We start from the raw sequence: 16781 nt of genomic DNA, 5'->3' as shown, positions 1-16781 counted from the left end.
AAATCATGAGCCCTGGCTGGTGTGGCACAGTGGACTAAGAATGGGCTGCAAATAAAAAGGTCACCAGTTTAATTCCCAGTCAGGGCACATGCCTGAGTTACCAGGTCCCCACTTTGAGGGCATGCAAGATGCAACCACACATTGATGTTTTTCTTCCTTCCTGTCTCTCTAAAAATAAATTTAAAACTTTTTTAATTATTTTTAAATTTTTTAAAAATATATTTTATTGATTATACCATTACAGTTGTTCTATTCTCCCCCTTCATTCCCCTCCACCCGCACACTCCCTCCCCCACCATTCTCCCCCATTAGTTTATAACCACCTGTCTCAAGTTCTTTAGATTCTATATTTCCCCCACTATTCTCACCCTCCCCCCTATCTATTTTCTACCTACCACCTATGCTATTTTCTGTGCCTTCTCCCCCCTTCTCCTCCTCCCACCCCCGTTTCTAACCCTCCATGTGTTCATTTCTATGGTTCCACTCCTGATCTAGCTATCCTCTTGGTTTGCTTTTGTTTTAGGTATGGTTGTTAATAACTGTGAGTTTGCTGTCCTTTCACTGTTAATATTTTTCATCATCTTTTTCTTATATAAGTCCCTTTAGCATTTCATATAATAAAGGCTTGGTGATGATGAACTCCTTGAACTTGACCTTATCTGAGAAGCACTTTATCTGTCCTTCCATTCTAAAGGAAAGTTTTGCTGGATAAAGCAATCTTGGATGTAGGTCTTTGGATTTCATGACTTGGAATACTTCTTTCCAGCCCCTTCTTGCCTGGAAGGTCTCTTTTGAGAAATCAGCTGACAGTCTGATGGGAACTCCTTTGTAGGTGACTGTCCCCTTATCTCTTGCTGCTTCTAGGATTCTCTCCTTCATTTTGGTCTTGGCTAATGTAATTATGATGTGCCTTGGTGTGTTCCTTCTTGGGTCCAACTTCTTTGGCACTCTCTGAGCTTCCTGGATTTCCTGGAAGTCTATTTCCTTTGCCAGACTGGGGAAGTTCTCCTTTATTATTTGTTCAAATATGTTTTCCACTCGTGGCTGTTTCTTTCCCCCTTCTGGTACCCCTATAATTCGGATGTTGGAACGTTTAAAGATGTCCTGGAGGTTCCTAAGCCTCTCCTCATTTTTTTGAATTCTCATTTCTTCATTCCTTTCTGGTGGGATGTTTTGTTCTTCCTTCTGGTCCATTCCATTGATTTGAGTCCCAGTTTCCTTTCCATCACTATTGGTTTCCTGTGCATCTCCCTTCATTTCAATTAGTTTAGCCTTCATATGTTCCTCTAATTTGTGACTATAATCTACCAGTTCTGTGAGCATCCTGATAAATAGTGTCTTGAATTGTGCTTCTGAGAGGCTGGCAATTTCTCAGTCGCTTAGAGTTATTGGCTCTGGGACTTTGAGTTCTTCTTGCACCATCTTTTGGGCTGTTTGTGCCCGTTAAGTAGCAGGATCGGAGCCCTAAAGTGTTCACTAGAACAGGGCAACTTAGTCACAGGGTTGTGACGTTGTATGTGGGGGCGGGGTCAAAGAGGGACAATGGCTTCTCGTCTGCCGCCTGCCGCCACGTTCCCCACCGGCGCCGCAGCCACCACCGTCACCAGACCCACGTGTTTTGTTCCACTGCACGCGAGTGTGCCACCGCTGTCAGCCCTCCACCACTGGGTTTGCCCCCTGGGGCTTGCGTAGTCCGTCTCACTTTCCGTGAATGTGCGACCGCAGTCAGTCTGCCCCACACCCCGACTGGTTCCGGGCTGCCTGGGTGCCTAGGTCGGGGATCTGTCCTGCCCAACCCAGCTCCACTGCTGGCTCCGCCTCTCTTACCGTCACTGTTGAACGGTTCATAGTTGTCGGACTTCCGTATAATTCCGTTTTCTGGTCTTTGGGTGTGTCCTAGTTCTCCAAACCTTTGTTGTATTCAAACTTGGTTGTGGGAGAAGGCACAGTGTTTCCACCTATGCCTCCATCTTGGCGGAAGTCCAGCTAAAAAATCTTTAAAAAACAAACAGGCCCTGGCTGGTGCAGCTCAGTGGATCAAGTGCAGGCCTGCGAACCAAACGACCATGGTTCGATTCCCAGTCATGGTACATACCTGGGTTGCAGGCCAGTTCCTAGCAGGGGATCCACGAGGCAACCATAAATTGATATTTCTCTCCCTCTCTCCTTCCCTTCCCCTCTAAAGATAAATAAATAAAATATAAAAAAAACCCTCCTAAATCATGAATCTTAGGAGTTAATTATTGGGTATTAAATCTAACTCATGAATCTTAAGAGTTGACTTTCTTGCAATTTATGCCCACTTGCTTTCAGAAAGGATGAGGCAGTTTACACATCTGGAAATTTAATATGACCTTACCAACTAATACCCTGGGAGCAGTCAGAGTCCCACTGCAATCACTCCCACAACTTTAGGAACTCAATATCTGATTTACCACCATCTGCTCTAGGTTTCAAAACTGAAAGCAGTAGAAACCACTCACCTTTCCACCCCTAGTAAAGCCTAAGGAAAAGAATCCCTCCAGTCCTGGCTGGCATAGCTCAGTGGATTGAGCGCAGGCCTGCGAACCACACAATCTCGGTTTGATTCCAGTCAGGGCACATGCCTGGGTTGCGGCCAGTTCCCAGCGGGGGACTCACAAGAGGCAACCGTACATTGATACTTCTCTCCTTCCTTTCCCCTCTAAAGATAAATAAATATTTTTAAAAAGAGATTTTTAAAAAAGGATCCTTCCAAAAGGAGAAAACCTGGGCCATTTCACCTCTGCCTCATTTTGATATAAGTGAACATATGATTCACATCTGTCCTTGCTCCTTCATCATGTCTCTTGGCTTATAGTATCACCATCTCCCAAGCCAGAAAACTAAAACTCATCCTAGATTTTAATTTTTCTCAGGATAGTCTCTATGTCCCATCAATTCTACTTTTTAAACAACTCTCTTACTCATTCTCACTGCTGCTACCTTAACTTACATTTTTGCAGGGTAGGGAAGAAGAAGGAAGTTTTGTATTTCCTCAATTTTTAAAAATTTAAAAGTAAATAACTTCATTGAGAGAGAGGAAGGGAAAGAGAAACATCAATTTGTTGTTCCATTTATTTATGCCTTCATTGGCTGACTCTAAAAATATATGTGCCCTGACCAGGGATCAAACCCACACAGAACCTTGGTATATTGGGACAACACTCTAACCAACTTAGCTACCTGGCCAGGGCCATTCCATTTATTTTTTAAAAAATGGTTAGAAGATGAAACAAAAATATAATCTCGGGTCACAAATATAAAGGACACATGAATGTCAAACTATGGATCAGTAGTTAAGACTGGCTAATACAATGTTTCTGTTCCTATAACAAAATTAAGAAAAATTTATGGTGGAAATCTCCATGAGTCCACCTGAATTCTGTGCAGAGTCTCCCTACCCCAAACCATGAATATTTTTTTACCTTGGGCTTTCATAACACCTTTCATCTCTACTGAAATAGCCTCCTAATCAGTTTCCCTTCCTTAACCTTGCTCTCCTCCAATTTATTTTTCACTTTGCAACCAACAAATCTTTTCCCTACTTGAAACCAATCAGTCAGTGGCTTCCCAAACTGCCCACCAGATAAAACCCAACCTCTTAATTGTAGCATTCAGGGCCTTTCATTATTTGACCCTCACCTACCTCTCCAGACTCATGTGCCACCACTTCCCATTACACACTTTATGTTTCAAGAAAACTGAAGTACTTATAGTTCCCAAAACATACCAATGTACTTCAACACCTCTGAGAATTTACCCAGGCTGGCCACTACCCCACCAGTAAACCATTCATTCCCTCTCTGTTTATGCATTTTTCTATCACTGTACTTAAAACATTCATTCAACCAATTACTGAGTACTTCTATGTGCCAGAGACAGTGCCAGATTACTAGAGATCCAGCAGTTAATTATGGCCTTGGTCCTTTCTTATCCTGATGAAATTTATAATCTAATGAGGACTAAAGACACTAAACAACTAATAATAAGTGTGGTTAAATATTATAAAGGGAATAATATATAACAGAAATGTATATTAGATGATACTAGGAGAAAAGGAGGAAGTTATGAAAAGAAGTACATCAAGCATTTGTTTACATGTGTGTATTCTTTAATTACAGTCTGATCTCGTTAAGGGATCATGCCATCTCTAAGTCACTAGCCAGGACAGTAAATAATAATTTATAGTAGTGTGCACTGACCATATCACAAAGATTATTAGCTCCTTGTACCACCATTAAAGCAAATGAGTTGGACCCACTCTGCCCAGACCACACTGACTACAAACGGGAAAAAAGTGGTGCCAAAAAACCCAGGAAGCCGGTACCTACGTAAGAAAGCAGGGAAGCTGGGTGGGCAAAAACAACGGTCCTCTGTTTAGCGGACACTGTCATAACCTCAGAACATACCTCGTTCATTCCCCACTCTGGTAAGGAGTTTACAGGTCTGACTCCCTCCCCAACTCCAGGAGTCTGCCCCTATTTGACACAGCAGTGGTTCTCAAAGTGTGGTTTGCAGACTAGCCAAGTCAGTAACATCTGGAAACTTGTTACAAATACAAATTCTTAGAATCCAACCCCAAATCTACTGAGTCAGGGCCTAGCAATCTGTATTTTAACAAATCCTCCAGGTGGTTCTGATGAACACTCAAATTTAAGAGCCACTGGACTAGACAGAGAAATCTATAATTAATAGCAGCTCAAGAAGCCCCAGCCGGTGTGGCTCAGTTAATTAGATTGTTGTCCCATAACCAAAAGGTGGTGGGTTCAATTTCCAGTCAGGGCACATGCATGGGTTGCAGGTTTGATCCCGGTCAGGGTGTGTTTAATCCCTAGTCCAGGAATATATGGGGGCAACCAAATGATACTTCTTTCTCTCACTGGTATTTCTCTGTCCTTTCATCTCTATAAAAGCAGTGAAAAAATGTCCTCAGGTGAGGATAAATATAATAGTAACAGTTCAAAAAATTCAGCTTTTAAGACAGTGATCCTTTGGAACACAAGGACCATCTACTGTCAAGCTCAGGATTTTTGTTATATTTGTGAAAAGCATCCTTTTCCTCCCCCAGAAATGAGGAAACATGTAATCACAGGAGCCAAAAGCAGTCATCTTGTACTACCAGGGAATCCAGAATGAGAAAAAAGCTGATGGAAGGGAGAGTTCAAGAGAAAAGTAGAAAAATAGGGCCAAAGGCTAAGGGTCTTAATCAAACCATGCCAGGGACCCTCATTCCCGCTGGACTTTTGAATTACATGAATTTATAAATTCTCTTTGTTTAAACCAATTTGAGTTGGACTATTTGTTATTGCACTGAGATATCTTTTTAAAAATATTTTATTTATTTATTCTTAGAGAGAGGGATGGGAAGGAGAAAGAATGGGAGAGAAACATCAATGTGTGGTTGCCTCCCACATGTCCCCCACCAGGGACCCGGCCTGCAACCCAGGCATGTGCCCCAACTGGGAATCGAACCAGCGACCCCCTGCTTCATAGGCCCGCGCTCAATCCACTGAGCTACACCAGCCAGGACTGCACTGAGATATCTTGGTATCCACTACACCAAGTTACACATCCATTCCTAAATACCATACAGAATACTAAGAAATACTGTTTAGTCAACTGCCTAGCCTCTCTTTAATTAGGGTTGGCATATTTAGCAGGTAAAAATTCAGGACACCCAGTTAAATGTGCATATCAGATAAACAACAAATAATTTTTAGTATAATATGTCACAAATGCTGCATGTGATATACACATGTATTTTACCTCGCAAGTCTACTCTATCCATGGTTGATCCTGAGGAATCAAAGGAGAGTCCCAGGTCAGACTCATTCATATAGACATAACAGTTGCTCTTACAGTTCATGACCACTAGGAGAAAGGCTAACCTCAAAGTCCTGAACCAATGTCCTGCCACATGTCTGAATCATCTGATTGTCATTTTAAAACTAAGCAGACTTCTTTCTAAAAAACAAAATATGTTATACCCTCTATATAGGCAGCTAAGTGTGACAACATAAAAAATGTTGATATTACCAGTATTCATAGCTTTTTTTCTTTACTCCCTTTGTTCCTGGGCCTCGTCATACAGATCAGAGTAATTAAACAGGAAAAGGAGAGAGTTTAAGGGGAAATGGGTACTCCTAGAAGAAGAACTAGTAGAAGCTAGTAAGTTTGAGATGGGAAGGAAAGAAATAAAAATAATGCAACTGTACATGTTGTTATGAGAGATTTTGTGAGAGAAGAAAGTTTGAACTTAACCATGCAAAGATGCTGATCAAAAACGGAGAAATCGGGTTTTAAGTAGTACAGAAAAATGGTATCAATGTAACACCCTTTATTCTTGAAGGCTGGAATATAGATTTAAATTGCTTTTCAATTTAATTTAAATTTTAGGGTGGTGCTTCATCTGAATAGAAAACAGAAGATAGAGCACAAAGCATCCTAGCTTAATAATAATGAAAATAATGGTAACAACAGATACCTGCACTAGGTGGTACTAACTCATAATTCTCACCATAACCCTCCAATGAGATTAATATTCTTCCCCTGCTATACAGATTAGAAAACTGTCCAAAGTCACAGCTAGAAGTAGACAGAGCTAGAATTGGAAATTCAAGTAACCTGAGTCTAGAGCTCTTAAACACTGAGCAATTCTCTATTTGATAGCAATGTCTATCCTCAAGCACATAAGTATTACACTAATAAGCAAAACCACATAAATATAATTTAATTATTCTAAAATACCAACAATTTTAACACATAAAGTAAAATGAACCATGTATACTATGGCTTCCTTCACTTTAATTTCTTCTCCCCTTCATAGCTCACCATAGAAACTAAGAATTTTAAGACAATTTCCTTTTCGAAGTTACTTCTGAAAGCAAATTATAGTGCAGTATAGATTTATACAGAAATGTTTTTAGAAGTAACTAATGAATAAGCCTTCATCAAATAACATAACTAAAGCCATATATTATGCTGCTTTGCACCCAAATACCAGAGATCAGAAATGATAACATTTCAAAAAAACCAGAAAAATACATCAAAGTATATTAATAGTTTTGGCATTTTAAAAGTTAAATCTTTTAATTATTAAAGCATATAGAGAAATATAAAGGTAAAAAATTAGACAATAAAGTGACTAAGAAATGACATGCTATATAACTGGTAATAATAATATTCAGAGTCCAATCACTTTTCACCACCTCTGCAGCTTCCACCCTTGCCCAAGCCACCATCATCCTTCAGCTCATTACTGCAATAGACTCCTAACCATTTTCTCCACAATCACCTTTTCCTGCTCTGCACCAGTAGCCTAAATGATCCTTGTAGGTCAGAAATCATAATACATCACTGGTCAATATTTGCATGGCTTCTTATCTCAGTCAAGTTTTAAAAGCCAAAGTTCTTACATTGTATTCCCAACCACTCACACTATTACTTGTCATTTCTTATTACTACATTCTCCTCATTCCACTCCAGCCACACTGACCTCATAGATGATCCCTGAATATATGACAGAGATGTTCCTGCCTCATGGTAAGTCACCTGGTATTCCCTTTACTAGGCACACTCCCAGCCTTCACACCCATATATGTACATGGCTGGCTCCCTCACTTCCTTAAGGTTAAGCCCTCTTTGTCCTCCTAGTTAAAACAGCAGTTCCCCCACCCAGCATTCTCTATTTTATTCCCTGCTTTTCTCCACATCATTTATCACCATCACTATGTATTTAACTTATGAATTTGTTTATTCTTTACTTTCTCCCCTCTCTTAAAAATGTATGTTCCATGAATTCAGAGAGTTTTGCTGTTCTGTTCACTGCTATACCTAAACAGCCTGGCAATCAAATATTTGTTGAAAAACATAAATGAATTAATACATACACAAAAACATTTTTGGGTTTTTAATAAATTCCAGGTACCGTGTTAGGTGCTTTACAGTTATTAATTTACTAAATCCTTACAATAATCCTGCTGAAATAGGAACTATTATCAGCCCCATTTTTTAGGTGAGGAAATCAAAACACAAGAAAGTTAAGTGCATCACCCAGGAATACATGCTAGGAATTGCCAAAGGCACAATCCGAACTCAGGCAGTGTGATTCCAGAGCCCCTTCTCCTACTACCTCACTGTACTGCTTCTAGATTTCCAACATACTACTGGTAGAGTCAAACTCAGTTACACCGTACATTGTAATAGAAAAACAAGATCTATGGGTTACCTTAAAGTAGTGTCCTAATTTTAAGGCTAGTCATTCAAATCACAAATCATTCCACAGGTCCCTAGCTTATTACTTAATTTACTAAATTTTGGAATTTATAGTTTTGCAACTATAAATTCTATCACACTTACTCACTTAATAGACTAATAAACTCTATTCTAACACCTACATGCCTCAGATAAGGAAAACTGTCAACCAAAGAAGTTAGCTCCCCCATCTTCCAGGAAGCAACGCAAAAGAAAGACAGGAAAAGGCCTGTCTTATATTTAACTCTCAATACAGTGTATGAGCCTGTCAATTCCAATTCAGAAAATGAAAATGGGTTTCCCACAACTATATTTTAGTTTTGAAAAAGAAAAAAATTAACTTGCCAATTCTTATGTACAAACACAAATACAACATTGAAGAGTTATGGTTCTCCAAATTACCTTCCAGAGTGGCCATTGTGGATGCCTTCATAGCATGCGTCCTCTCCTTCCTCTTAAAGAGAATCCCTCTCTAATACTGTGCTTCAGGAAAGTGAACACCTCTCCAGATTCAGGCACAGACATGGTAAATTCAAGGGTAATTACTAGCGATTGCTTCAGGAATGAGAGAGAAGATGACCCAATTCTGGCCAAAAAGATATGAAAAAAGTCTGATAGAGGTTTTTGGAGAACATTTCCTCTCTCCAAAAACAGAGGCATGGGAAGAGGCACCTTTCTTCTTCTTTTCAAAATTGTTGTGTATAAAGATGGTGCCTGAAATCACTAATGACCGTTTTGCTACTAATATTCTGAGGATGAAGCCAATCCCAGGGAGACCAGAACTGAGCAAAGGAAAGAATATGGGATTTACTGATATTGTTGAACTGCTGTATTCAACCAACTCAGGAGCCTATTCTACAAGAAGATAAAATTTCTTATTTCTTAAGCCAATTTGAATTAGGTTCTGCTGCTTGCAGCTGAAAACATATGAACTAAATACATTTTTATGGAACATATCCCAGAACTAATCTCAGAAAAAAAGCTTGAGGTTAATTCCACAACTGCATATTAGAAATTCAATGTGAATTATACCATGATGAGTGACTCTCATAGAGTTAGTTAAAATTATATATATATATATATATATATATCATATATATATATATATATGATATATATATATATATATGAGAAGAAGACTCTAAAATATTATTTTCCTAGCACAAACAATTCCTTTCAATAAGGCCCTCTCTAAAACAATTTGCCCTGGCTGGTATAGCTCAGTGGACTGAGCACAGGCCTGTGAACTAAAGGGTCACGGGTTCAATACCTAGTCAGGGCACATGCCTGGGTTGTGGGCCAGGTCCCCAGTAGGGGACGCACATTAAGCAACCACACACTGATGTTTCTCTCCCTCTCTTTCACCTTCCCTTCCCCTTTCTCTAAAAATAAATAAATAAAATCTTTTTTAAAATTTTACACACATTTTAAATTTTGATTCACAATTGAATTAATTTTTTGAAATAAAAACTATAAGAATAAATATTTTAAATTATATTAGCCACATGCTCTGGATTTATTGCCATACACCCTTAGACAAGGATAGACAATTAATCTGGCCCACAAACAGAACATCACACACGAAGTCCAAGGCTGGACAATGATGGATGGTATACCTCATGGTATACACTTTGGCTTTGTACTGGTTCACATTCCCAGGACACAGAGCAATTTTTATTGTGTATTGACATGAGACATACAAAATGGTATGATCTAGCAGGCTGGACCTAGCCCACTGCCTCTTCTATAAAAAATAAGATAACCCTCTTAATTCACATGACCTTACAAATAGGCACAAGGAACAACAAATATACACATATACGCAGGCAATTTGAAAATTGATCTCATAAGGCTTGATAGCTGACCTTATCTTGTTATCCCAAGTCAAGTCCCATGCAATCTAAATTTAATTACTATAATGACACACTGGCTAACTTAAATCTACATTTGGCCAAGTGCTGTGTAAAACTAACCTAACAAACTTTCAAACCTTACTACTCACTTGTAATTCTTCAAAATTTAAAAAGTAACTTTTGCCCTGACTGATGTAGCTCAGTGGATTGAGTGCGGGCCTGTTCGCAGTTCGATTCCCAGTCAGGACACATGCCTGGGTTGCAGGCCAGTTCCCAGCAGGGACTCACGAGAGGCAACCATACATTGATGTTTCTCTCCTTCTCTCCTTCCTTTCCTCTCTAAAGATAAATAAATAAAATCTTTAAAAAATTTTTTAAAAATAATAAAAGAACTTTTATTCAAAAATCATAAAATTTTGCTAATAACACTAAGTATTACATTTTTTTCATATTTCCTTTTTAGAACAAATTACCTTTAAAGGTTGAAGATCACATGTTAGTACTAAATAATATCAACATTTTAAAATTTAAGTCACAAAATGAAGCTGGATGGGTCCACAGAACTAAGATTTGACAAAATATTTGGATACTGGGTGTTTAGGGGGAAAAAAGATATAAAAGAAATACAACAGCTTGACCCCAAGAAGCTTTCTTGATAGTTGGGGAGATAATTATATTCAAAAAAATAATGTAATGCCATAGTATAAAACTTGATTTTATATCAAAATAATATACCATAGGCCTAGGTAATTAAGGGGTTCAGTGCTGGAACTTTTGGAGAAAGAAGGAAGGGGGACTTGAAAAAGATACTGACTTGAAGATGCGGGGTGGGATGGGCATAATCTAACATAAGGAGTGGCATATGCAATAGGTTGCACTGTCTATGGGAATAAGCAAGGCATATTAAGGGGATAGTAAGGAATTGAGCTACAAGAGAAATGAGAAAAAAGGATAAGTGATTAAGTCAGAAATGTAGTTGATGCTCTATTACTAAATAGATGGTCATGTATGCTGAGTTGAAGAATATGATCTCTTAATAGATGTTTTAAAAACTGGAGAGCTGCTGATTATTTCTAAGTAGAGTGGTAAGACAATGAAAACATTTCACCGAATTAATTTGACTGAAGAATTCAGGATAAACTTAAGGGGAAGGGGAAAAAGAAATTAGAAACAGAGCAACCAGTTAGGAGGTACTAGTTAAGAACCTGGGGGGTAGCGGTCAAAAAGACCTACTCTGCTATTTGCTAGCTGTGAAGCACTGAATACTTGTAAGTCTCAGTTTCCTGTCTGTAAAGTGGGATAATAATGACGCCTATTTTATAAGGTTGTTGTGTGGTTAAAAGAACTAGTGCATATCATATAAAAGCATGTAACATGCCCTGGCCAGGTGGCTTAGTTGGTTGAAGCATCAGCCTGAACACCAAGAGATTGTGGGCTTGATTCCTGGTCAGAGCACACATCTAGCTAGGCTTTGAGTTCAATCCCCGGTTGGGCAGCGTATGAGAGGGAACCAATCGATGTTTCTCTCTCACATAGATTATTTCTCTTTCTCTCTCTTACTCTCTCTAATGTTCAACAAATGTTAGCAACTGTTACCATCACTACAAATCATTTCAAAAGTGCAGTGCTGCGGAACTGGACAAGGGCAATAAAAACTAAATGGAAAGATGACTTAGAGTGACATTTCCATAGATTCGTGAGATGTTCTAACTAGAAAAGACCCAGGAGAACTGTTCTAAAAGCAAAGTAGCCCCAGTATAAATGTCAGCAACGAAGAAAAGAATGGGGCAAGACAGCTCAAAGGTTTGACTGCAAAAGTATCCAAAGAGATAGATGTAAAATAATTATGTTATTAATATGCTTTAAGATATAGGCTACAATGAACTGAGTACATACCATGTATCAAACACCATGCTAGATATGGTACATGAAATGCCTAGGACAACTCTGAAAGGTATGTATTAGCTCAATTTTTCAAAAAATAGATTTTCAAAGAGGTTAAGTAGTAGCCATATAATTTGGGGGCAGGGTAAGAAGCAAAGCCAAGTTTGAAATCCATATGACCTGTTTCCAAAGCCTCTGTTCTTTCTATTATACTCAGTCTGTATCAATAAAAATTATACCATGTCACATAGACATTTGTAATTATTTTTACCTATCTTGTTAAACATGGTGACCATAAACATGTCTAATCTTTTATACATTATAAGAAAATATAAAATTCACCATAAAAACAATGATGAGAATAAGTTTTAAAAGCATTATGCAATAATCACCATACCTCTATTTTATCCAAGGCTAGTTGGATAAAATATAAGCTATAGTGTATTAAATAAAAGCAATGACAGCCCTGGCTGGCGTAGCTCAGTGGCTTGAGCGCGGGCCTGCGAAGCAGAAGATCGTGGTTCGATTCCCAGTCGGGGCACATGCCTGGGTTGCAGGCCGGTTCCTTGCAGGCTAACTACCAGCAGGGGACGCACAAAAGGCAACCATACATTGATGTGTCTCTCCCTCTCTCCTTCCCCTCTAAAGATAAATAAATAAATAAAAATCTTTAAAAGAAAAAAAAAAGCAATGACTAACCTTTCTCAATAACATGAAAAAATGGCATTGCTTTTACATCATTTGATTATATTATATACATTTGTCCCATACTATAATATCACTATAAACTGACACCTAGCTTATAAGTATTGTACACATATAGGAGAAGCATTTATATAAGACAAACCCAACAAATGTTCAGAATTATAAAGACTAATTCAATTACAGAAGTAGAATGCTCAACCTGTTAACAGTAAGGACCACACGGTGGCAGGTGACCTATTTCTTCAGTGTTTCTCCAAAGATATTTTCCCCAACCACAGGACCAGTGTGCCAGTTCTCCAGCAAAAGGCTACTTAACCTAAATTTTACCAGGATGGAAATCCTGCTAAATCCAAGTATGCCAGAGTAAGTTTCCTGAAACAATCTTTTCATTTGACTTCAAAAAAATCAGAAGATACTTTACTAAGTTGGCCATTAAATTGTGTAGTCAGGTAACTTTTGAACTAGCAGTTCTCAAAGTGTAGTCCAGAGATCCCGATGAGTCCCCAAGACCATTTCAGAGGATCCAAGAGGTCAAAAACACTGTCACAGCACTACTAAGACATTATTTGCCTTCTGCACTCTCATTCTCTCACAACTGTACTGGGGAGCTTTCCAGAGGCTATGAACTGTGATATCTTAACAGACTGAATACAGGAGGAGACGTGGAAATTTCTGTCTTCTATTAAACCAGACATTAAAATAATTTGCAAAAACATAAAACAATGCCACTCTTATCACTTTTTTGTTTTGGGGGAAAATGTATGTTTTCATTAAAAAAGTCACATTAACATGCAATGTTTATTATTTTTAAATGAATTAAATATTTTTTAATTCCTCATATTTATTGTAATCCAATAAATATCGATAAATATAACTCACTTAAATAGAAGGTCTTTGGGATCCTCAATTTTTAAGAGTATAAAAGGGGTATTGAGACAAAAAATTGAGAACCACTTTCTAGACCTTCCTATATTTATGTTTTGCCAAACAATTAAAGCATTTAATTTTCTAATTACTACTGAAAAGATGTTACTGCCCCAAAGATAATTTCAGAAATGTGTCTTGATAAGAACAACATCGAAAAAGTCTACAGCCATAGCTGGTGTGGCTCAGTGGATTGAGTCCCGGCCTGCAAACCAAAGGGTTGCCAGTTCAATTCCCAATCTAGGTAGGGCACATGCCTGGGTTGCAGGCCAGGTCCCCAGTAGGGGGTGCACAAGAGACAATCACACAGTGATATATTCCTCTCTCCCTCCCTTCTCTGAAATAAATAAAATCTTTTTTTAAAAGTCTACAGACAACCTTAAAGAGAACTGTATCCACTAATTTAAAAAAATCATTCATTACATCTTCCCAAAACAAAAACAGTAACAATGTCAAAACTAAAGCACGAGCTAATAGACTATATCTGTAAACTTTGGACATGAGAAGGGCTAGAAGAGAGAGGAGTGTCTTCTAACACAAGGGAATGATACATTCTGGTAAAGAAGGCATCTAACCTGGACCCTAAACATATATAAGATTTCAACAAGTAACCACTTGAAATGAAAGGCACCCAAGAAAGAGGAAAAAGCATACATTTAAGGAATAGCAAACACAAAACAGCTTCCGTAGAACTTGTTATGGACTCTAGCCTGCGAATAGACTGGAAAATTAGGTTGGAAGCTAAAATAGAGGGACTTATATGACAGGATAAGCAATCTGGGGCTTTATTCAGTAGGCAAAGGGAAGCCATTGGTGGGTTTTTTAAGTCATTGTTAGATTTACCATTGGAAGGGAAATTATCAGATGATACTTTAATAATACTGTGGACTGGACAGAGTAGAAACAGGACAACAATTAGTGCACTATCATACCAATGCAGGCATAAAATAAAAATAAGAGCTTGATCTGGGTTAGGAGCTGGGAAAAAGACAGATACAGGGCATGTTGCAACCTCTTCACTAATAATTTACTTAGTTTAAACGTCTCAAAAACTTAATTTATAACACAAAATAAGGGTGGCATTTACATTACTTCCATTAAAAACCTTTTACTTCATAGGCAATATTTCAGCATACTTAAGTATGCTTCCTTTTTAAAAAAGCTGTAGGAATAACTGATAGTATTTGTACATTAAGACTACAAAATGGGCAATAAAGAAAAACACCACATGCATATTTTCAATATTCTACATAGACTCTCAGTATGCAAAATTTCATTAAAGGATGAACGTTTTAAACTCAAAGTTTATTAACACAAAATACACAAAGTTTGGATCAGAATTTTCTATATGGCCCTATAAAACCCACATGACTACATAATTACAATAGTCAACTTTTCTTAAAATCATTTTTGGACAACTCAGCTCAACTTGGCCAATATTCTTCTACTAGGACCACATTCTTCAAAAATTAGTGCCTTCTTCATTTTCTCCCCTCCTCCCCACTCAACTCTCCGCCCAACAAATTCCTTTTGTATGTCTGCAAGGCAAGACACAGTATGATTTTAAGGCAGTTTGAATATATAATTTTTATAATAATGGAAATTTAGAATATAATCTTATTTTTTACAGGAGAGGAACCTATGATGTACTAAATTTCCATTCACATGAATGACAAATGTATCTAATAGAAATGATGCTTTCTCATTGGGGAAAACAAAAGGGGAAATACACACAATAGATGAGTGGCGAATCTTACAAACTTCACAAAACACTGAAAAGCTGTGTCTGGATTGCAGTCACAATTATAAAAGCAAACAATGAAGACTCCAACATGAAGGGAAAAGGAAAAAATTCCAAGTGATCATAAGAGTAAAAAAGGTTGATTTAACATTAGTATGTTTTTAATATACCATCATTTAACAATCTACGACTAATTGAAAAAAAACAAAGGATAATTCACTTTTCACAAGGACACAGGAAATAATTTCTGCACACATTCTACAAGGCAGTTATACTTCATTACATGTGCATGGTCTCAAATCCTTTCAAACGTTTCCAAAGACACATAAGCTTATAATAATTGAGGTTCCCCAATGACACACAATTCTGTAGGTTTAGCTATTAACACAGTTTTAAAAGACAAAACGAATTCATGCTCAACAAAAGTAAGTCACAAAGGCCCTCTACTTATTCAAAATCATTACATAAAGCACTGTCCATAATTGCAAACAGGATTTGAAAATCTGACAGCTACTAATTATAAAATGGGATAGACTTTAGAGAAAAAAATTTACCCAACTTTCCCATTTTTCCTTCCTTTTCCTTTCCTACGAGATACACAAAATGTCTGTAAGGGTCTCAGACAAAGCTCTAAAGTAAAAATACAATATATGTATGCTTTACATCACATATATTTGAACCTATCACATATATGTACACATCACATATATTCACACAAGCAAGGTTCCTTTTTTTAATGCAAGAATTAAAGTTACATTAAACCCTATCGCATTAATTAAGTTCAATCACCACAAATTAAAGAGTAATAAAATATTGCACGTAGGTCTCTCTGAGTGAATATATTCGGAGAAAAAAAAATCCTCAAAGTAAGGCCACAACTGAATAAAAACGCCCAGTCCCTGAAAATCACTAACCGGCATTTGGTTTCCGTAAGAGAAAAGGGGCGGCGGGGCGGGGGGGGGCGGGGGGGGTGCTGTTCTTAAAATGAATAATCACACCGGCAAGCCAGCTTCTGAAGTTAACGAAGGTAAAACAACGGAACCAAATGAGACAAATGCAGGAAATGACAAGCTTTAAAGAATTCTCCCAAAGGGAAAGACTGACTTCAAAACTGGATATAAAGCATCTTTTCCAAGTAGAAGAATCTTTAATTGAAAGAGAAAAGGGGCGTGGGAGGGGGGGAGACGACAAAACCTGAACGAAATGCAAAGGCAAAAAGGGGGGGGGGAAGGAAAGTAAAAGAAAAAAAGAAAAACCTACGGTTCTCTCCTCCCACCCCCACTCTGACCCCCACCCCCACCCTCGTAGGACAATAGGATCAGGGTCCTAAATGCAAACTTTAAACGTGCAAACCAGCAGCAGTTTCACTGCAGCTCTAACTGCAAATCTGCCCCCACATC

At 38.0% G+C, this 16781-nt stretch overlaps 1 protein-coding gene across 3 annotated transcripts in view; it reads right to left on the bottom strand.

Moving 5' to 3' along the window:
* Positions 1-16781, bottom strand: part of PIK3R3 (phosphoinositide-3-kinase regulatory subunit 3) — a 124748-nt gene that overhangs the window by 69276 nt on the left and 38691 nt on the right. The gene's annotated exons all lie outside the window — the stretch shown is intronic.

The sequence above is a fragment of the Sturnira hondurensis genome, unplaced genomic scaffold (genome assembly GCF_014824575.4).
Source record: "Sturnira hondurensis isolate 20B ecotype Veracruz unplaced genomic scaffold, ASM1482457v3 Scaffold0025376, whole genome shotgun sequence".
Lineage (NCBI taxonomy): Eukaryota > Metazoa > Chordata > Mammalia > Chiroptera > Phyllostomidae > Sturnira > Sturnira hondurensis.
This window is presented reverse-complemented; position numbering and strand designations above follow the sequence as displayed.